Source organism: Paroedura picta, chromosome 13 (genome assembly GCF_049243985.1).
Source record: "Paroedura picta isolate Pp20150507F chromosome 13, Ppicta_v3.0, whole genome shotgun sequence".
In the NCBI taxonomy this organism is placed as follows: Eukaryota; Metazoa; Chordata; class Lepidosauria; order Squamata; family Gekkonidae; genus Paroedura; species Paroedura picta.
In genome coordinates, this window is record NC_135381.1 from 29514672 (window position 1) to 29538100 (window position 23429).

Here is a 23429-nt window from a genome sequence, read left to right on the forward strand (position 1 = left end):
GGGTTCGATTCTGCGCTCCCCCACATGCAGCCAGCTGAGTGACCTTGGGCTTGCCATGGCACTGATAAGTGTTCTGACCGAGCAGTGATATCAGGGCTCTCTCAGCCTCACCCACCCCACAGGGTGTCTGTTGTGGGTAGAGGAAAGGGAAGGTGACTGTAAGCCACTTTGAGCCTCCTTCGTGTAGGGGAAAGCGGCATATAAGAACCAACTCTTCTTCTTCTATTAAAGAAACAGGGCCCTTTCCCTCCAACCTAGCTGGTGGACCTAGTGAACACCCTTTGGGAAGATTAAGATTGAGGACTGACTTTATAATCATGAGCTGCTAGAACTTCTTGCTGTCATGATGTCAGGTTGGGGTTGGTGCAGATGGGGCAGCTGATGTTTATTATCCCTAAAACAAGGTGGAAAAGCTTTGGGAGGCTCTGTGGAGTGAGGAGTTAATTGTGAAAAAGCAGCAGCTGGAACTACCTTTTTTATACACTGGAAGAATTGTTGCTGCAATCTTCCTCTAGAGGAGCAGATTCTTTTTCATCCTGTGTTAGTATAATGAACAAGTAAAGATGCTGAAGTGCTTCCTGGAAGGCCCATCTCTTCCAAGTATTTGTGGGGGTGAAGCAGACCAGGTTATGGACAAGGGCCTCTTCCCACCTCCCAGAAAAGCAGCCATGGCTCCCCCCCCCTTCACTCTTGCCACCACAAGCTTTGTTACTCCCATTTATATCAGGGGTAGTCAAACTGTGGCCCTCTAGATGTCCATGGACTACAATCCCCATGAGCCCCTGCCAGCAAATGTTGGCAGGGGCTTATGGGGATTGTAGTCCATAGACATCTGGAGTGCTGCAGTTTGACTACCCCTGGTTTATATTTTGAATCTACTTCTTCTCCTCTTTAAGAAATGCATATTGGGACATTCACTATTCAAACCACCTTACCCCACAAATTGAGTCCAATAGCACCTTGAAGACCAACAAAGATTTATTCAAGATGTCAGCTTTTTTGTTATGCTACTTGGTGTAATGGTTAGGAGTGTGGAGAGTTTGATTCCCCGCTCTCCCACATGCAACCAGCTGGGTGACCTTGGGCTGGCCACAGCACTGATAAAGCTGTTCTGACCGAGCAGTGATATCAGGGCTCTCTCAACCTCACCCACCTCACAGAGTGTCTGTTGTGGGGAGAGGAAAGGGAAGGTGAATGTAAACTGCTTTGAGACTCCTTCAGGTAGAGAAAAGCAGCATATAAGAACCAACTCTTCTACTTCAGACCAACACGGCTAACCACAAATAAAAAAAGCTTCCTGTATCCTCAAAGCTTGTAAGTACCGGAGTCTCCTTGAACCTGGACCCGATGAGAGTGACCCTTGTTGCACTCTTATGTTGATATATCACTCTGCCTGCTCTCGGGGATAACGGAGAGTAATCCTAAAAAGAGTGGCGCCCTTCCATTGAAGTCAAAGCGGTTTAGACGCGAGCAAGTCTGCTTTGGATTGCAAACAGGACTGGGGTGTGTAAAATCTGCAATCTCTGCCAGACGGGAAGTCCCATTGAGCTCAGGGGGGCTCATTTGGAAGTCCACGTGCTTAGGGGGCTGTATCAACAGGGGCATCACATCAAAATCACAAGATGTTATAGTCCCATTGTATACGGCACTGGTCAGACCACACCTGGAGTACTGTGTGCAGTTTTGGAGGCCTCACTTTGAGAAGGACATAGATAAAATTGAAAGGGTACAGAGGAGAGCGATGAAGATGATCTGGGGCCAAGGGACCAAGCCCTATGAAGATAAGTTGAGGGACTTGGGAATGTTCAGCCTGGAGAAAAGGAGGTTGAGAGGGGACATGATAAGCCCTCTTTAAGTATTTGAAAGGTCGTCACTTACAGGAGGGCAGGATGCTGTTTCCGTTGGCTGCAGAGGAGAGGACACACAGTAATGGGTTTAAACTACAAGTACAACGATATAGGCTAGATATCAGGGGAAAAATTTTCACAGTCAGAGTAGTTCAGCAGTGGAATAGGCTGCCTTAGGAGGTGGTGAGCTCCCCCTCACTGGCAGTCTTCAAGCAAAGGGTGTACACACTTTTCTTGGATGCTTTAGGCTGATCCTGCGTTGGGCAGGGGGTTCGACTAGATGGCCTGGGTGACCCCTTCCAGCTCTTATGATTCTAAGGGGTCTCAGCCAGCCTCCTGAACGGATGGATGGGTGGAAGCCGTCGGGCTGCCAACTGACCCGAATAAAACGGGCTTCTCTGCCCCCGACAGGTCCTCGGCAATCAGTCCCGGGGGCGACGCCTTCCGGGAACACCTGCCGGCCGCTGCTGCGAGCAACGGAGGCAGTGGCCGGTCGGGAAGTTGGCGGCCTTATACTTGGGTCTAAAGGCGGGGAGGCTTGCGAGCCCCGGACGCAGCAATACCCCCCACGGCAGGGTGAGATTCTGCACACGCAGCCTTCATTATCGCGAGGTGGCCAGTCCCCGCGCCCTCTCCCTGCAATGCTCCTAATTTAAGACGTCGTTGTTTTCATATATATTTTTTAAATGAGCAATTTCTGCAATCTGAACGCGCGTGCGGTGTGCGTGTGTATGGGTGTGCGGTGGGGGGGAGAGAAGCCAAGGCAGCCCACCCCCGCTCTGCTTCGTAATGCTCGCCTTCTCTTTCCTCCGGCCCCTCTCATTTGCATTTTCCTCGCCGCTTCCCCGCCCCGCGCAGTGATGTCAGCTCTGGCGAGGATTTGCTGGCAGCGCTGGGGAAAGCGGAGTTCAGACGGCGGCGGGAGGAGCGCGGGACGGATGCGGCGGCGGCTGCTGCTGCCCGGAGCAGGCGCGGCGGTAGGAGCAGCAGCAGCGGCAGCAGCAATAGCTTCGGGCGGGAGAGCGCGCGGAGCCTCGAGCGCGCCCACGAGGATCCGAGTCAGCTTTTGGGCGAGAGTCGCTGGCTGAGCCGAGAAGGAGGGACTCCTCTCTTCTCTCTCCCGGGGGAGCTTGGCTTAGCCTCGGAGCTTCCCGGTCTCCCCTTTGCAGGAGCTTCTGAAGGGGGGTAAATTGAGCCTGCAAAAAAGTCAAGACTGGGGGGGCCACTTGGTTTCTGCAAGACAAAACCCCCCGCCAAAAAAGCACAACGAAGGTTTCTGGGCTTTGCTGTTTCTTCCCAAGTTATCCGTTCTCCTTCGGCTTAGTTGGAAACAAACCAGCCAGCAGCTGCCCGGACTTGGCCCTTTCCCTGCCTACTGGCTAAAGCATCCGTCCTCCCCCTCCCACCCACCCACCCTCCCCAAGCCTGGCACACTTGAAGCATTCACTCAAGTTAGGATCTGGTCCCTCGAAGATGCTCCCTTGGACAAGCGCTTCACGTGTGATGATCTCTCCAGCCCTCCTTTTCTTGCTTTAGCCTCTCGCCTTTTCTCTCGCCTCCTTTGCTTTCGAACCCACCCACCCCCTTCAATTTTTGACCAGGCCAAGGATTTCTGTTTTATTGCCCGTGGGCCACTTGGGGGTCTGACTCGAAGGCAGCAGGCAAGCATGGCTGAGGAGTTGCTGTAGCTGAAGGCTCTCTTTCGTATGAAGGAATTCAAGGTAAGGCTTGGGAAGAGGGTTTGGGGGCTTGGAGAGGTTTGTTGTGGAAGAACTTGGCATCTCCTCTCTTCCTTATTAACCCCTCTCCCCAACTCGTCCCCCTTTGCCAATGCAAGCCTGAGGTGCCCCCCAGAGAATCCTTGAGTGGGCATGCGACTCGGTCTCAACTCTCCTCGAGTAAATACTGTGCTACTGGTGGGGATGTTTGCGGCTGAGGGTTTTTCTTGCAGCTGTCTAGGTATGGGTGGTACACCAATGATTTGAAGGGACTCTGTGGCTTCTGGCAGGGAAGGGGGGGGGGGGTGGAGAACTGCCAGCACATCTGAGGCATGCCTTTAGGTTCTCCTGAAGATAGAGCCTCCTTTGCAAACCAAAAAAAGGGTTCCGGTGAGGATGTCAGAGGGTACTGGGTGGAGGGACAGGGAAGGATGGTGGGAAGACAGCGTGAGAGAGACAGTGTGTGTGTGTGTGTGTGTGTGGAAACATATGGAGTATTTTATTGATGCAACTGTAATCTTGTAATGGAGACTGCATTAGATAGGGATTGCATTAAAAACCTGCTGGTGTGTGGGGAGGGAGCTAAACGCCCAGCACTGTGCTGGATTGTAAATGAAGTTCCCTGATTGAAGGATTCCCTTCAACTCCAACGATGAGCTTAAAGTTGCTGTGCATTTGGCGTATTGGAATGAGATGCAAAGCACATCAGACGAGGGAGAGGAAAATATGTGTCTATATCTCACCCCCCCCCCATTCCCAGAGCTCAGGAATTGGGAGGAGGGGAAGCCCAGGCGTTGCAGGGATTGAGCTGATCTCTTCTTATGTGGACATGCTGCTCCAGAAGGAAAAGAGGGGGCAGGTTTTCCCAGGAGGAGGAAGCCCCAAGCTGCTTCCCCCACCCCAGCTCATTGTTTAGAGGTGTTGGAATAGAAGGAGGAAAGTTTGGCTTCTGGTATTTATTTATTTTTTAGACATAAATGGATCGTGGTACGGAATTGACAACCTGCTGGCTGCTGCGGAGGGGAGTGTGTAGATTGGCTGCAGAGCTGAGGGGGTCTCCCTCCTTCCCCTCTGCTTGAAAGCTTAGCATATTAATAACTAGTAAAGGAGTCACTTTAAGGTCTAGGCAAAAGGGGTGGGGGGGAGGTATTAACTTCTGCAGGATCGTGGGGGGCTGGAAGAGGAGGGGTGCGTGGACCCTGTTGGCAGCATCATCCCCACACTTATCTTTGGTTTGCTGCCTTTTGAGTAAGCATCAGACTTCCATCCCATCCCAGCCTTGACATCATGGTGAAAGGCAGTTGTAGTGCAGAAACTGGGGCCCAATCCCCAATAGATGGTGCTTACATAGGAGCAAATGGCAGGGGGTGTGGTTGAATTTTGCTGTATGGGCCAATATAGACCTCCTGGCTGCCAGAAGGATGAAAATGGAAAGGATCTAAAAAGAGGAGAAACTTGCCCCAAACAAGCCAACTTATTAAATCATAATGAAAGCCACATCATTAAATAATGAAAAGAATGGTAAAGTATCAAAAGTGAATTGTGAGGAATTCTGGCAAGTTGGAAGGCATTCTTTTGATCACCCAACGCCTTAGGGAAAGATCCCCTCATGAAGGCTATACTGTAAGAGAGTTTTAACCATAATCTCCTTGGGAGTAAACTAGGCCATAAACTAATATGTAAGCTTACAAGATGCAAGCCTGCAAGCGATACTGAACTCTTCACCGGGTTATAGCACTGCCCATAGAATTGTGTAGTTCTCCTTCACAGTGGAGCTGGAGTTTTAATGCTGAGACTGCAGTGAATAAATTGAAAGAAACGTCTACCGGCTTATCAGAAGCAGTTAGTTTTCACATCTGAAACATGTGAAGAGCTTGAGTAATGTCTTCATACTTGAACGCCTTCAAACCGGTAAATTTTGCATAAGATCCAGCTGAGTGGGAGAGATGGGTTTGGTGTGAAGCAGGATGGTAGACAGACATAAGCAAGAAATCCATAAATAAAACTCATCAGTATGATATCAGAAGGGAATGTGGAACAAGTCCTAGTTTGTGTGCTAGGGTGTGTATATCTGTGTTAATTGCAAAGGATGGGCTTGGAATATTAATGATTTAAATGGGTATTCAAGGATTAGCTTGATAGGCAACCGCCCCAAGCTCTTAAGAGTGTGCTGAAAAAGAGACAATGAATTTGAACAATTTTGCTAGCCACGTCTGAAAATACAATTTAATACTATTTAAATCCATGATTTTTTTTTGGGGGGGGGGAGAAGAAATATTGGTGCATCACTTCTCTTTGACAGGAACAAAGTCAGGTGACAGAATGCTGCTGTTCGTGCACGAGGTGTGAATATCCTCTGCTTAATTTCCCCTTTTGCCAAATAAAAGTGTTATTCTTTTGTCCTCAATGCTTATTCAGGTCTTTGTTCGCATTTTAATCCTCCCCCCCCCCCCCAGGTCTTGTTGCTTCATGGCTCCACAGTTCCGCCTGGCAAGCTTCTGCTTCCGAAAGTGTGCTGAAGAGTGCCTTGCTTTTATAGTTAAAGGAAAATTTATATTCAGTGTAGGACAGTCTGCTTGGTGCAGTTGGTTTTATACATCATAGCCTCTGCAAAACAGGAGGGATCAAAGATCTGGACCTGTAGTCCTGTAAAGCATTGGTATTCTACGTGGGCCTAAGCAGCACTCTGCTGTAGTTAAGAACATGTCAGTCTCTTTCCTTTCCAACACCCATTTGTTTATAGTCTAGCCTTACAAATTGTGCTCTGAATTGTAACTAGAATGAACTGGTGGGTGCTGGAATGCTGCCTACACTATTTTTGTGTGTTCGTGTCTCATAGATTCTGTTTAGGATGATCATTTTGGAAAGCCGCAGGTTGAGGATTGGGAGGAAATGGGACCTTTTAAAAAAGATTCAGGTCTCTTTTGTGTTCTAGGTAACGGCTTGATTGTAGAGCTAAAGAGGTTCACTGTCACCAGATGCCCGCTTTTCCTTGAACAAACAGACTTGCTACTTCAGTGGAAGAGTTAGCGTGACATGTTAGTGTGACATGTTGGCTTTCACTGGCATAGCTTTGGTTTACTCTAGGGATTTTGGTGTTATAACTTTGAAATCAAGGTAGGGTATCCAAATAGAGTTATGGTGCTTCAGGGTAAAGTAACCTCAATGGGATGTGTGTGTGTGTGTGTGTGCAGAAAACTGTTAAGAGGGGAATAGTTTGTTGGTGCATAGTGTCATGGACTCAAGATGATATTAAGGGAGCACAAAAGTTACTTTATTGGTAGTTCAACGCATGGAGTACCTTCTAGAACGCATTCTGCTAGTAGACCTTACGCTCGTGAATTATCTCCGGGTTAGCCTTCTGCCAATTGTTCTCTTAACTTAGCCACATGGTTCCTTAAGCATATTACGTCTTCACTTGGTCACCTTCAGTTGAATGGGGTTTGCTCCATAGGGAGTACGTTTAAGGAGTATTGCCTTTTTGTTTGATGGGAAGGGTAGAAACTGTCTTCTCTCTTTGCAGTGACCCTGCAACGTCCCGTACAGCATCAAGCAAGCTATAAAAATACTAAGCATGGAGAAACCATCTATTTTACTCATCTGTATGCCTGTATGGTTGTAGTGGCACCCCAGAGCTTTGTGGTGCAATTCTGTGTGCATCCATTCTTACAGAAAGCTTGCGATAAGTACACTGCAGTAGCAATCTCCTAGTTCTTGGCATAGTGATGTGAGGATTTTGGGGGTGACTTCTTGGGTTTTTATTTGATCTTTCCGCAAGTTAGAGGTATGCTAAGAATATTCTTCAGTAGATGCGTTCCCACCACTTGTCAGCTAACTAGAGGCAATCTTGATGTGTGACAAAGGTAAAGAAGAGTGTCACCGTTGGGAGTAAAGCATAATTGGTAAAGAGCAATGCTATGTGCAAAGGATATCTTCTGCTCACAATCTGCGACATTATTTTGCAGAATATTGTATATAGTTAAAGGGAACGGAAATGGACAGCTCCATTGTTTTCAGGCTTGGAAGCCTTTGTCCTTGATGGAATATATGCCCTTGAGAAGGTGATCCTTCATGTTCAGACTTGGCAAGCTACTTTAAAACTCCGGGACTGAAAACCTAATTTGGTTGTTTGGAAGTAAGTGCTGTGTAACAAGTCTTGGGGGTGTCTTTAAGCAAATGGTATGCAACGCCTCACGTCTGCAGTCCTTCATACATCTGTATGTGAAGAAGTCCACAGTGACGCCACTGGTGTTTACCCTTCAGCAGTTGTATAGAGGGCTGCAGCCGTTTTGCGTCTTATGGTGGCGAAGAGCAAATGATTGAAATCTTGCATTGGCTCTTCTTGAAGGCTCCTGCTCTTAAAGGAATGAATTGCCTAGATACAAAGGATGAAATATGGAACAGAGAGATGTAAATTGGAAAGGTGCATTCCATTATCCCATTGGGTTTGTGAAGGAGACTGCTTTTCATTATTCCAAATAGTTTGAAAGACAGTCGCTTTCAATTATTGCCCTCAGTTTAGTAGAGTGACTTGACAGAAATTGCGTAACTTGCTATGACCTTCTTGCTCTTGTAAAAACCCTCTTAGCGGGCTTTAAACCTCACTTGCAACTATGTCTTGTGAGCTGTGGAATGAATTAAAATGGTCCCAGTGGAGTATCTGTTCTCTCCAGGGATATTTTTTTAAGCACAGTTTTATCCCCCCCACCCCCATTTTCCACTCTGCCATTTTCCTTTTCTGGTTTAGCAAAGGAATCCAGTTGTATAGCAAAGCTCTTTGCATGTGCAGAAAAAAAACAAGTACATATAATTAATCTTATGTTCCAGTGGGGAAAGAGCATTCAGGAAACAAACTGGAATGTCACCCAAAGGCAGAAGGAAGCCCATTGCCAAAGTCATCTCAAATACCCATGTGATGAAATTATTTCAGCCCTGTTTCTTATGGGGGAAAAAAGCCAGGGGGACTGTAATGCCAAGACCAGACATGGTTCCCATAACAAACTGTGTGCAGAACTCTCAAGTTTCTGGGAAGTGTGACTTGGCCCTTGCTGGATATCTGAATACATTGATGCGGGACCTCCATGAGAAATTCTGATGGTTTTTATAAGAGTGCTTTCTTTGGAGGGGGGATTCCCTTGCAGTTTCTTTAACTGCCTTGCTTTGAGGGATGAGCCTCCACATTTGCTTAAAGCAATGATCCTTAATTGTGACTGCAGTCTGTGAACGGCAAGCTCCAGTGCATTTATTCTGAGAAGGGTGTGACAGAGCCGCTGCCTGAGACCATGCTGGAGTGAGTCAGGGCTGCAGAATTTAGCTGCATGGACTCCTGTTTGAAAAGAAAGAACCTTTTTTTGGGGGGGGATAATTAAGGCCTGTTTCCCCCCCCCCCTGCTTGCTTATTTTGAAATCTCTTTTAAAAACTCAACCTGTACCCTTTTCTGTGGAATTTCAATTTAAAATGCATGGCAGGTTGAATAGGGGAGAGCCTGTTCTGACTCTCACAATGAATGAGAAAAATGGTGATTTACAATGGCCCAACAAGGAGGCTCATTCTAGTCTGGGGATGCTTATGGTGTGGATGGAAGGCGCTTAGATTCTTCTCCCTCATTGGTTCCCTCCAATCCTGTCAGCTGCTTTGACGCTTGTTATGTGTCACCAGCTGTAATGGCAAGGCAGTGTGCCAGGGTGGTGTAGTGGTTAGAGTGCCAAACTAGGTTCTGGGAGACCCGGGTTCGAATCCCTGTTCTTCCATGAAAGTTCACTAGGTGACCTTGGACTAGGTCTGATCTACCTCAGAGGGTGCTGATTGTGAGCATAAAATGGAGGAGAGGAGGCAATGCTGTGTTAGCTGCTTCAGGTTCCTATTAAAGATCAAAGCCAAATATAAATATCTAAATAAATGAGGTCAGAAGACAGCTAGTATGGTCTTCTGGCCTCATTTATTTGGACTTGACTGAAAAGAGCCATTCATTGGACTTAACTGAAAAGAGCCATTAGCAAATTCCTCCTCAAGAACAGCAAATGTCCTTCCATTCTAGTTCCTCCCTCTCTCAGGGTGAGTATGGTGTGCCTTGCAGAATAGTTGTCAGGTTTGAAACTGAAAATTACGTGTTTGCCACCTTGATTCTCTTGGAGGGGAAAAGGTGAGAGAGACAAGGCAATTCATCACGTTCTTATTCAAATCCCTTCAGTGTAGCTACTTGGTGATTGGTCAGTGTTTATATTGTCTAGCCTGGGTGGGAATGCAAACAGAGAAGCAAACCTTGTGTTGTGGGGAAATAAACTGGGCAGGAACTCCCCACTCCCCTCCAATTTTCTCTCACTTAAGGAAGCAGCAACGTCTCCCGTGGCTGAAAGCCTTACGACCCTTATGATTCTATGGAATACTTCATACCTGCAAATCAGTGCCTGGTAATTTCAGACAAATGACACAGTTGGAGTGTATCATCCAAGCTTGCTTTACGTAATAGTTTACAGTGCTCAGAAGCATAGAGACCTTTTCGGATCTTCCAGTCAAGCCCACCCACTGCGTGTAACTGCGTGCTACCAATGATATACCCAATACACTTGGTCACCATGTTGTGTGAACAGGGACAATGCATGTTTAACACACATGTTGCATCTTGGTGCACACAAACTGAATCTTGGATTTTTCAGAAGTCATGTTCACGTGTATCGACTTTGGATGTGCATTGCCCTTATTCAGACAATGTAGTGTTGGCATGTATCATAGGTCAGGGGTAGTCAACCTGCGGTCCTCCAGACGTCCATGGACTACAATTCCCATGAGCCCCTGCCAGCATTTGCTTGGATTTGCTGGCAGGGGGCTCATGGGAATTGTAGTCCATGGACGTCTGGAGGACCACAGGTTGACTACCCCTGTCATAGGTGGTATGTGCCCACATTGATGGTTGGTGGTACCTTGGCATGCGTGCTTGTAATGTCTAGGAAGGGCTCATAATGATTGTCATTTTTTTCTCTATCTTTAGCTATTTGGAGTTGGTTTAGATCAGTGGTACCCTGTGGCTTGTGGAGAGCCAGTTTTGCAGTCACCATCAAGCAAAAGATCCACATTTAGTTTCACCCATGCCCTGAGGGCAGCACCTCAGAGATCCTTCAGTTGGGGAACAGTGTTCAGAATAATGACAAGTTGTTCTGAGCAACTGAAGTTGCTGCTCCAAGTGCTTCTCATACCTTGGTTGTGATACATCAAAAAGTATTGGAAAGGTGAATTTATCCCATAATATGTGGGGCAGGGCAGCAACAGAGCAACTGTTCACTACAGAAGGATCAAGGTTTTAAAACATTGCTTCAACAACTGAGTGTCACCGGTTTAGACAAAGATCGTGGTTTGGGGAGTTATTTACTTATTCCTGACAGCATCTCTGGAAACATGATATTCCACATTTGCAGGATGCTTGTTCATTCTCATGGAGCATTTTCACAGTGTTGTTAGCTGTTTTTACAGGAATATGTACCATTGAGAATGTTAATTGAGAGAACAAATGCACTGCATACGTTGCCCATCTTGCAGTGCATGCTTAAGCCTTATCCCATGCCTAAAGGAGTTGCTTGCCTTTCAAAGGAGAGTCACCATTTGTTCTTTTTCCACTCCAGAATCAGGGTGCAACCTGACACCAATAATGACCATTTGCTTATTTGCCTGCCAGTGTTACACAAAGGAATGCTAGCCAGAACCTGAAATCATTGCCTGAGACCTTTTAAAAAATGGTTAACATTCACCCTGATGAAGAATTCTGGTGACCTCTAAAGCTTGTATACTTTCTTAGTATTTTGGATGTCTCTCTGCTGGTGTCACCCTTCCCCACTCTCTCCTCCCCTCTTATCCCTTTGGCAAACAGGGGTGGCCTTTTCATATGTCCATGAACTGCAATTACCAGTAAAGTATTATGCTGCTTGTGCTTCGTCTTTAGAAAATAAATAAATAGATCACTGCCTGCAAGAGTAAGTTTGTGCCTGGACAAGTGAGTACTGAAAGCCTTTATGTATGTCAGTGTTCTTCTCTAGCTGTGCCAAAAGCTCGAAGGCACAACATTCTGTTTACCCTGGACACAGTGGGGGAAACAGAGCTATTATATCTGAACAACAGATGGGAGATGCCCATAAAGCAACTTGCAAGAAATGCTGCGTTTTATAGATAGCCTTAACCTAGTGTTGTCATCTTCTAAGTGAGGCCTGGAATTCTTCTGGTGTTTCTTCTTCTGCTGATTTCCCACACTGCAGAGGTTAATCCTCTTGGTGTAGAGAACAAGACATACTGTTTAGGATTACCGATTCTATCTTGGGAAATTCTTGGAGATTTGGGGGGAGAATGCAGTGGAGAATGCCTGGAGAATGCAGTGCTTGGGGAGGGGAAGGAGGGTCAGACCTCTGAATCTACCATTTCTTCCAAGGGAAATTATACTCTGAAGATCAGTTAAAATTCCAGGTGAATTTCAGGATCCCCTTGAAGTTGGTTTTCCTAATAAAATCATGAGCAGGAATGATGAGGCTCTGCAAAAGAGCAGTGTGCATGATGGCACATTGTTGATGGGTTGAGGCGATGTGCACCTTCACTGAAAGCTTACCCAAGCTATACACCAGGGGTAGTCAAACTGCGGCCCTCCAGATGTCCGTGGACTACAATTGTAGTCCACGGACATCTGGAGGGCCGCAGTTTGACTATCCCTGCTATACACAGTGTTGTGGGCAATATATGGGCGGGAAACTCATTTGTCATGGGGTTGTGTATATACAGATTTGTCACAATTGACCAAAGCAAATAGCTAATAATCTTACTTCAAAATTAAGCTTAGAAATGTCCCCAGTTTATCTGGAATTGAAGAGTTGAATGTAGCACTGGGTGTATTAAAGCAACAGATCAGGATAAATCCAGGCAGCCATGTTGTTCTTAATTAATGAGTGTTCTGGTCTAGGATTGCGGGATTTCGGCCTAGAGAATTCTCCTGTCAAATGGATCAGCAACATAAAGGGTTATACAGTAAGCAGCATTTTTTGTTTTGACCCACAGCAGTCGAGCAGGGAATTGCAGGGAGGAGAAAAGAGCAGCCATTCACAACCTTTTTTTTTTTGCCATAGCCTTTTGAAGGGCTGTTCTCTGGTTACAGGTCCTGAGATATATCTGTGAGAGTCTAATAAAACAAAATCAGAGTCCAGTAGCAACGAAGACCAACAAAGATTTATTCAAGGTGTGAGCATTTGAGTGCAAGCACTCTTCCTCAGACTGTGAGAATCTGTGATTATTCCCAATAACGAGACTTCATTTAGGGAAAGAATGGTCTTAATTGGAGAAATGATGAACATAACATCACAGGGTTTCTTTAAAGACTGGGGAATCAAACCCAATGGCCCCTTATCCAACCTTTGCCCACTGCCTAGCAGTGGTTTGGGCACCAAGAGTTCTTGTTGATGGAACAGTCTCTGGTGCTTAAGGCTTCTGAGAAGATAGAGATTCCAAGGCAGGACTCTATGTGGGAGGGAAGAAGCAGGAAGAATGGGCCCAATGCATTCACACCTAAAACCTAAGGCAGAGGGGCTAGCTTAAAGGATCAAAGAGGCTGCTGGGGATACAAGTGTAATTAACTGGCAAGTGACGGGAACCAGGCTACATGGTGAAAACACACAGCATGGTTTTGATATCAACACAACATAAGCACATAAATAATTTATTATTGAACTTGAGCATTCTGGCATATTAGAAAAAATCTTTTTAAGGGTCTATATGAAATTAATGTTTAAACATCTGTCGGACCTAATGCAGTCCTTGACCTTGGTGCTCGCGCAGTGAGCTAGGCTGAAGAAGGCTTAAGCTAAGAGTAAGCTAACTATACTCAATCTACCTTGCCGAGACAGATTTCTAGACCCAAACTCACATATTCTTTTTTTTCTTTCTTGAATTGTTAATCATGCACACGCAAAGGAACAGGTTAAATTATTTATTTTTATTTTCCTTTATGAAGGTCAAACTTTCCAGCAATTATATGTCATATGTGACAAAAAGGGTATTTCATTGGTTGCTACCGTGGTCCTCCCATAAACCCTTTGGGCTCCCTTTCTCACATTTTTCACTCTGTGATCCCCTTCAAACATACCAGGCCTCCCAGGGGGCCATGTGGCCCCCATTGAGAATGGCTGATCTAGAGAGCTAGTAGAGCCAGAAGGTCTTTTGCTCTGTATTCACCTTTTGCAGCATTCAAACGATGGGGATGAAGATAACTCCTCTCCATCCAAGGTCTTACAATGGAAACATTTTAATGTATATTTCTTTGTTAGAAATAAGTTAAAATGCCAGACATGCTAAGCATTGCTAACGATGGGAGAAACCAAAGTGGAACTTCTTTGTACGTAATAAAACGTCATCCATGAGTTAGGATTTTGACTTGAAATTTCAATTTATTACGCTGCAGTCTGTCGAAACAGCTTGGGACTTCGATTCCACTCATTGTAACTCGACGCAGAGTTTTCACTCTGTCTGCATCCACCTCTAGTGCTGAGATGCATTCCTGACAAGCTAGAGAGACTAAAGGAGCAGTGCATTAAATGGAGTAATTGCTTTTACTCTGTCAGTCACTTAAGTGACTCCTAGAATATTTATCTGGGCAGTTGGTTTTAAGTAAAGGCTGCCTTATACGAGAGCACAGCAGTAGTGCTAATATAATGAAACCTTTCCCGACAAGATTGCAGGAATCTCTCTCCATTTGCAATCCATTTCTCTTCTGTTTAGCAATTCTGCCTCTTTGGCAGTGGCTTGCTTCCCGATTTCTGAGTTCTCCTCCTTGGCTAACAGAAATCTCTTGTGTGTTTGGTGGCTGCTATTCCTAAATGCCTGGAATACAAATGTACTTAATTAACAGGATGATTAAAAAAAAACCCCTAATAATAAAAAACACAGTTTAGCTGCAGAGTTGTCAATAGCGTTCTTTACAGCTGTGAACAGAGGTGGGGGAAAGGATGGCGAATGAACTGTAAATGTGAATCAGCACAGTTGTTTAGATGCTGTTGTGTACAGGAATCACAGGCCCATCCCTGTAGTGTTCCGGGGGTGTCTTCAGTTAGCACTGATTGTGCCATTGCTTGGCTGCTGCCAGGCTGCTTCAAACTGCTGTGGGTAAATGACCACACTGATTTCCTTTTTTTCCTGACAGGTGCTTCTGGGAGGGGAAAAGAAGCCTGAGAAATAGAGCTTCTTAGCAGATTTTTTTTCCTACACATCTAGGAGACTGGGTCTGTAGGCAAAGTACAAATATGCGAAGCAGAGTACAGCACCATTTATTAAAAGAATGAAATAGTTTTATTTAAGAAAGAGAAACACCTTTGTAAATAGGAGAGGAGAGAGAGGATGCTAACTGTTCTGCTCTGCATTCATTTAGTATGTTCTGGAGGTAAGTTGGGAAGAACTGTGCTCAAAGAAGCAGGAAGTCTCCTACTAAGCCCATCAGGACACTGGTTGAGATGATTTGACGTTTCTAAGCTAACTATGCTAAATACACATCTGGCCCCTGTACAAGTTCGACTTATACTATTGATCCATGCACTCTACAGATCTTGCATATTCCAACAGGGACTAGCCAGGTTTTCTGTTGGTGATTAGGAAAGGAAGGGGTCCCTTTGACTGCTACAGTGGGCTATGTTGGGGATCATGAGACCTGAATGAACAGAAATCACTTGGATAGTGAGGCAGAGGATTTTAGTGACAAAGCTTGTGCCTGTTCTTCCTGCCCTTACCTTTAATATGTGTGTCTGTCTCAGCTGCTGAATAATAGAATGTAGTAAGTAAAAAGAGGGGGCACATAGTATATAGCAGGGGTAGTCAACCTGTGGTCCTCCAGATGTCCATGGACTACAGTTCCCATGAGCCCCTGCCAGCATTTGCTGGCAGGGGCTCATGGGAATTGTAGTCCATGGACATCTGGAGGACCACAGGTTGACTACCCCTGCTATATAGAACAGGAAAAGTGAAGGCAAAGCCGATGTGTATTTTTTACAGCCATTCGTCATTTCTGCTCCAGTCTATTGTAAGGCTACCAAATAATTCATTCGTAAAATTGCAGGCATTCATGGTCCAGCTCAATCAATTTTATTCATCTTAGATGTTACTCCTCTTTATACTAATATTCCTTTTGAAGAGGTTTGTATCATTTGAGATTCTCTGGACTCCTCGCCAGATTCTCTAATACCAATGCATTTTCCTTTGGACCTACTAGACATTATTTTTGAGCACAATTTCTTTTGTTTCAATGAACCATTTTTCATACAGATCGATGGCATTTCAGTGGGCTCTGTTGTTGCCCCAAGTGTTGCAAATCCATTTATGGCATATCTAGAACAGATTGTTAGTCTTAATGCCAATGCTAATCCTTTTTTGAGAAGTTTATTATTTACAAATGTGTGTTTTTTTTTTGATGATATTAAATTTTCTACCATCAAGACCTTTAGAAGCCTTTACTTACTGGAGTAATTCTATGCACCCCACTACTAAATTTAAGCACAGTCTAATCAACATCTTAACTTTTCTGATCACTGTTGTTGTTAAAAACTCACTGGGCATTTCCACCCCTGTTAAATGTTGTTAAATGTAGTGAAATGCTTACCTTACATAGTTGTTATATTCCGGTCCCTCCATATGATGTCACCAACATCCAGCATCTGGGCAGTAACGGGCTGGCTACAGCATCCATTTTAAAGCGCTAGTTGGGGAATCGCATGAAGTGGTTCACCAATCTGTTTAGCGTGAGCTACCAGAGTGCAACCAGCAGAGAGAAGTTATGGAAATAAGCCAGCTGCAGTGGCAGGCAAAGACTGAGCAGGGTGGGAGACAGGTGGTAGAGGCAGCAGTGGTCAAGGGTCAAGCAGGATGTATGACAGGCAGTGGAGGAGGTGGTGGTTGGCCAGGGATGACCCTGAGCCCTGCTCATTGTTTTGCTGCTTCCACCCTCAGCCACTGTGCCCATTCATCCTTTCCCCATGCCAGGCCTCTGCCCTAGACCGAGTGCCCTGATCTCCTTCTCCAGCCTTCAGGCTGGAATGGAGTCTGCCATGGAGCAGGGCTAGGCATGGAAGGTGGGTCGTGGCACAAGTGTGGTGGCTTTCCCTGCCACCGCACCCATTGACCCTTTTTTTGTGCCCAGCCTCCACTTTTGTGCCCAGCCTCCTCTGGCCTTCAGGCTGGGATGAAGGAGTCTGCAGCAGGGGCAGGGCCTGGTGGGCAGTGGCATGATATGCAGTGTCATGAGTGAGCTTGGTGCCAGGCCTGCCCAGTCACCGCCATGCCTGTTTGCCCTTTCCCTGCACTTTCCCTGAGTCCGAGCTCCCTGTTCTCCTTCTCTGGTCTTCAGCCCAAGATGAAGGAGTGTGCTGCAGGTGCAGGGCCAGGTGTGAAAGGCAGGTAGCTCAGCGCCAGCTGTGCCCAGCCACCACTGTGCCCATTCATCATCTAGCTGATCCAGCCTCCACCTGGCTTCATGCTAGGACAAAGGGGCTGGGCAGGGAAGATGGGTATCAGTGGCACGTGTGGGGCCATGCCCACTGGGTGGAATGTTTCCATCTAATGGATGAGAATCCACTTGTCGCTAGATTTTTTTCTGGTTCCTCTACAAATTGATAAGTTTCCTAGCCTTGGCAGCTATCTTTGCTTTTTTCCAATTGTCCTGTTTAATTGCAGGATCTTTTTCTTTGCCTTATCACTACGTTTTGTATATCGTCTGCTTCAGGGCTTTGTTCCCCTTTACAGACTCCAATGCAGCCCAGGCTACACGATAATCTTGACAACTGAGACTTCAAAATTCTTCATAGCATTGGTAATTTTTTTTTCCTTTCCCATTTTTCCTCTCCGTTTACTTATAACCATGGGATAGTTCTTATTTTCAAAAATATTAAAAACTCTACAGCAGTGTCTTAAGCTTTCCCCATTGAACATCCTTATCCTGAGGGGTTGAGTCCTCCATTTCATAAAAAAATTATTTGCATATTTGTCTTGGGAGTTTTTATAACCTTTATATATATTTCATTTCCTTTTTCAGTTTAGCCCTTTCTGAACCTTCTCTCAATATAAAACTTCGACATCAATTTATCTCTAGACCCTAAAATTATTTTCAAATAACCGGCGTTTTCTGACGTTTTTTTTCTTCTTCAGACAAATTCTCCTCAAATAGCTTCAAACATAGACTGTTCATATATTACGTAATCCTATTCATGGTAAAGAGCCTCTTGTGGCGCAGAGTGGTAAGGCAGCCGCCTGAAAGCTTTGCCCATGAGGCTGGGAGTTCAATCCCAGCAGCCGGCTCAAGGTTGACTCAGCCTTCCATCCTTCCGAGGTCGGTAAAATGAGTACCCAGCTTGCTGGGGGTAAAACGGTAATGACTGGGGAAGGCACTGGCAAACCAACCCTGTATTGAGTCTGCCATGAAAACACTAGAGGGCGTCACCCCAAGGGTCAGACATGACTTGGTGCTTGCACAGGGGATATCTTTACCTTTATCTTTTTATTCATTGTAAGGTTTTCCATTTAAATTAGCTCTCAAAACTCTTATATTGGTCCATAGTCCTATAATATCAAAATTAACACATTATATTGTTTTTTCAGTTGATTTACACAGTTTACGCTTGGGGAAGCTCTGGTGAAATGGGATTTACACTTAGCTGCCTTGCCTGTTGCTCTGCCCTTTAGTTAGCTTTCAGGACATGAACTTACAGCACTTTTTATTAGCTTTCAGGACACTAGCTGATATATGCAGATACACTCATTCTCAAGATGCTCTGCTGACACCCATGTTCTTCTTGCTGCTTACCCTTTTTCTCTATGTTTCTTCTTGGCACACATGATTGTATCTGCTATAGGTTTATGTATTCATTTATGAAATAGTGCTTCATTTACTGAGAATTTCAGGACTCATGTTGTGGTTTCACGCCCTTTTGTTCTAAAAACATACTGTATGATTGCACATAGCTGTATTCATACTTGGATATTGTTACTGGATTGCTTTCTTTCTGTATATATTTAATCTACTAATTGATTTTCTGAATATTATTGTTGGTTATTATATTTCTACACGGTGGCTTTACCTTCACTTTCCCCAAGTAATAGAATGTCTCATGCAGATCATGTATTTTGCATGCTTAGATTTAGGTACATTCCATAATATTTCCAGTTAAAAGCTTAATGGATAACAGTGTTGGAAAAGACCTTGTCTTGAGAGCTTCTAGAGCTGTTGCGAATGGGAATTAGGAAGTACTGTGCATGGTGGACCAATGGTTTGAGAAGGCCTGTGCCCTTCAGAAAGGCAAATACTGTAGCTCAGTGGTACATCAGTTGCTTCGTATATACAAGTTCCAAGCCCTAGTTTCTCTCCAATTAAAAGAGCTTGAGCAGCAAGTGCTAGGTCCCTTTGCTCCCCAAATTCCTGTAGAACCACTGGCCCCCACTACATAGATTGATAGTTCTATTTCTGGTTCCCTCTGTCAGTGGCTAGAGATTCTTGGGGCCATTCCACACAATGGACAATGTAGCTAAATCTGAGCGCTATTGAAAAGTGCTGCAATAAATAGCGGCAGGTCTCGGTAATGCACACAGCCGTTTTTTCTTGGAAAAAAGGCTCTCCCACTAGCACTGTTCTCTTAACTCACAAGTTTCCAGTCTCGGAGGTGGACAAGGGAGGCGATATTTTTTTGTGCTTCCTCCCGCCCCTGGCCATCAATCAAACAGAACAGTGACGCCGGAAGCTCGGGTGCAAGAGCTTAGGGAGGGACATGCTTGCTACCGCTATATTGAAAATGCACATGTCTTTTTTGGATGTGTTGCAGGTTGTTCTCAAGAGTCTAGTGGCGTTTTTTTTAGGGGAAATCCACTTTTGTGGATTCCCCGAAAAGCGCTACAACGAAGCGATTTTTGCGGGAGTGTTGCAGATTGTTTATGACGTCGTACGTACTGTTAAAAAAATAGCATTACACAATGGTGTGACTTCTCCTAATTTATTCACTTATTATTCACTCTTTATTATTCACTTGTCCTTCTCCTTGTTCAGTGTATTATCTATGGGTGATATGCCAAAAAAGAAGCATTAATTCTGATTTGGAGTGAGTTGACATCTTGATGTCATGATTAAGATGGGATGACACATATCCAACAAAGCTGATTGTGTCTTCTTAATGTATGTATGTGTGTGTAGGGGGGGGCGGCGGCTTGTCTTCATCATGAAATGACTGTTGATGTTCTGAGTGAAAGCAACAATTGTAGAGTGATCTTGATGAGACTGCAAGCCTGAAGACCTTCCTACATGGTCACAGATGTCTGGGAGCCACTGCTACCCATAAAAATGTAGTCATTGCAGCAGCTATAAATAATTCCTTGCTTATTGCCTGCTCAAAAAGCCAGTGGGCCAGGAAAATACACTTTTCCTTTCTTTAGCTGTCCAAAAATTAAGCAAGGGCTGGTTCCTCATAGGGTGTTAAATTGCATCCCCTACCGTAAGAGCACAAGGAAGTGGGTTAGAGGCAGGCAGGGGCTGCATTCACATGCCACTCCCCCCCCCAAGGGTGATGTCACCCTTCCCCAGTCCTCCCCAAATTATCACTTTGGCATAGAACAGGGTTGGCCAAATGGTGGCTCTCCAGATGTCCATGGACTACAGCTACAGAGCTGAAGGTGTGTGTGTGTGTGTGGCAAAAGAGCTTAGCATGGCTATTTTGAAGATGTCCCTGAACTCTACTGCCCATTGTTCCAGGCGGAGTTTTCACACCTAGGCTCCGCCCATAGCTGCAGTGCTATTTCCCATATAAGTTTAAACCAGGGAGGTTTTCCTTTAACTTGGCTTAAAAGAGAAAGTCCTGGGAGCTCTATAAGTCATGCTCAAAAAGAACATGTTATGTGTAAGCTCCTCAATACAGTGATAGTGTGCTGTGTTTTCCACCTGATAAAAAGCCCCTCTGTGGAAACAGTCATGGATACCAAAAACTAAGAAAAGCATTGGATGTAACCCCCAGCTCCTTGAACAGTATTTCAGCTCCTCGGAGGTTCAGAACAGGATCACATTTTTTAAATCACTCCTTTAAGTAGCAGCAAATATGGCTGGTTGTAACGTTTAATATTGGGATAAGAACACCTTGTCATTTTCTCTGTGTTCTTAAATATTTGGTCAAACAGCGTGTGTGTAGGCAGAGGATATTGTCTTATTCCCTCTGCATCAAGTATGCAAGGAGATGAAAGCAAAGGATTCCAGTTTCTTCTAGAAATACACTTTATGTTCTGAGCCATCACAATTGCAGGCGGATTCAAGATTTCCTGCTGTTTTTCCAACTATACTCATGTTTGGCTTTTGTGAGCAATTTTTTTCGATGGAAAGATCACTACTTTGTTTTCCTAATGATACCCAATTTCCCTGGGGCAATTGTCTGCAAAATCCTCCAGCTCCAATGCCTGAAAATTATATATGTATATTTGTGCACCTAGCAGTGAGGGAGAAGGACAATAGGGGAGATTTTAGCTGGAAAGCAACTCCTTTTTTCTTAACAGCAGCTTTAGTTCAGGAAATGCCTCTGGATCCTGGAGGTTTCTTATGTTTTGGATGAAGCTGATTCCAACACTTTCGGTGTGCCCCTCCTACTGTCCTCTGCATTGGGAAGACAACATGGTAGGTCTCCAATTACAGGATAGCTAAGATAAGATTATTAAAATGTATATAGTTATTTTTATTGGTCCATTCCTCCAGAGCATTTAGGGTATGGTTCTGTCTGTATCTGCTTTAGCCTTGTACAATCTTTGTTAGGTTGAAAGAACGTAACGTTAATGGCGAATATGGATTTGAACCAGTTTTCCGAACCATAGTTTAATGGGATACTCCATCAGCAGGCTGTTAGGCTAACTAATGGTCGAGTCTTCAATGCCCTGAAGGGAGATCTTCTCCCTACTCCAATCCAGAGAATCAATGTTGGTTCTGAAAATTGGGGATATCTGCGAACAATACTGGGTAAGCCATAAGCCTTTCTAAGTGTTGTTTATGGCTCTGTTCCTATTTTAAAGCTGTTTGTTAGGCACCTGCTTTTGGATACCTAACCTGGAAAACAAACTGAGCACACCTGTTCAATTAACTTCGAGAAGGTAATTGAATCTGAACGACAGTTTTTTCTCTTGTCACGTAGATCCAAACTAATTCTGGTTGTTTGCCTGGCAATGCTACAATGCATTTATTCAGGTTCTGCTTTCTGTTTCCAGTTCCTACACTAAGGCTGCAGCCCTAAGAACACATTTCCTGGGAATAAGTTCTAATGAATAAAATAAGGCTTACTTCTGAGTAGCCCTGTTTAGGCTTTCTCCCTGTGTTTGATCTTCCATGGCAGTCAGGGACATGGAGAGAACAACTTGGCAGATCGAGGTCTGGCAGACATGCTGGCTGGCCAGAAAACACACCACATGTTCCTGCCAAACAGTAATCCTGGCCAGATGTTAAATTGACTAGATCAGGGATTCCCAGCCAAAGGTTCACAGACTCTTGGAGGTCTGCGGGAGCTTCGGGGAGGGGGTGGGTCTGCAGCCTTCTCCCTACTGCCTTAATGGACTTGGCCACAAGCTGCCTCTGCCTGGAGGGCTTGGTGGGTAGGCCATGGTGTAAGAATCAAAAGTTGATTGTGGCATGATCTGGGTGGCCTGGACTGTCTTCTTAGCTCCTGCCTTTATTTCCTGCGTACAAGAGCCATCGTAGGAGTTGGAAAGGGAGGAGGTGTGGAAAAAGGAGGATGCAGGTGGCACTGCCACTTCTGGTGACAACACTTGTGTGGCAGGGAGCCGTGGCCAGCTGACATCAATTCCAGAGCTCCTTGAAGCCTGGAAATATGTAAGCACTAGATTCAAAGCCCGTTTGTGAGAATAGGCTTTGAGAGCCCCCCCCCCCACGGCTGCCCATCAAACACATAGAGGCAGCATTGACCCCGGGTGCGGCTTTTCTGGGCCTGTTGGGAAGGCCTCCCCCCGGCAGCAGCGTGGCCTTCGCCTCAGGCCTAGAAGCATACCCAGGGCCTAGAAGAGGGGAAGGCCTCCTGCTGTACTCACGGTGTCCTGCCACTTCCCCATCACTTTCTGTCCTGTCCTGGTGAGGGCCTAGATTGTGCTCTCACCCAATTGGCTAGAATAGCTGTCTGTCCTGGTGAGGGGCCAATCAGAAGGCGTTTTGTGCCTTCCGGTTGGCCCCTCACCCGGCGCAGCCCCGCCCACTGTAGCCCTTAGCCAAATATGAAAACAGCGAAAGCTGTATAAAGATACTTTGGAGAAAGATTGGCTCCTATAGGACACTCACTGGAAGTGCTCATCTGGACCAGGGTCTGCTTTAGAAACATAAAAGGCCTCAAAAAATTTTATCTGGCCTTCTTTCTGGTCTGTAGAATCGATCAAAAGTCCTTAGTTTCCTAAATATTAAACATTTAATATCATTGTACATAATGGAGCCTACTGTGTATTTAATATTGCTTTACTATTTATTCCTGACCATTGATAAAGGCAACCATGCCGGAACACGTGTGGTCAGTGGAGGTATTAGTATGAAATTCATACTATGAATATACACATGAATTTTAATGAGGCTATACTTTAAGCCAGGGGTAGTCAAACTGCGGCCCTCCAGATGTCCATGGAGCTGCTGGCAGGGGCTCATGGGAATTGTAGTCCATGGACATCTGGAGGGCCGCAGTTTGACTACCCCTGGCTTAAAGCCTTGGGTTTTTAATTTTAATAAATATGAATATTCAATTTTACATTACATTCTACCCTATAGAGGCTTGAGCACATTTCCCTTATTTTGACCCTTTCTTTGGGGGGGGGTGTCTGGAAATGTATTTCAAGGGCTCCTCCAGAGTCAAA

The 23429-nt window shown here is 45.2% G+C and overlaps 1 protein-coding gene across 4 annotated transcripts in view; it reads left to right on the plus strand.

The window, feature by feature from the left end:
* Window positions 1-2675: 2675 nt before the first annotated feature.
* PCDH11X (protocadherin 11 X-linked) overlaps window positions 2676-23429 on the plus strand; it is a 937860-nt gene continuing 917106 nt past the window's right edge. For 2 of the 4 annotated variants that reach the window (XM_077308664.1, XM_077308666.1), the window contains exon 1: window positions 2677-3568. The gene's annotated coding sequence lies outside the window, so the exon portion shown is untranslated. Of the gene's footprint in view, window positions 3569-23429 lie in introns of all 4 variants that reach the window. The other 2 variants (XM_077308665.1, XM_077308667.1) reach the window with 2 other exon arrangements.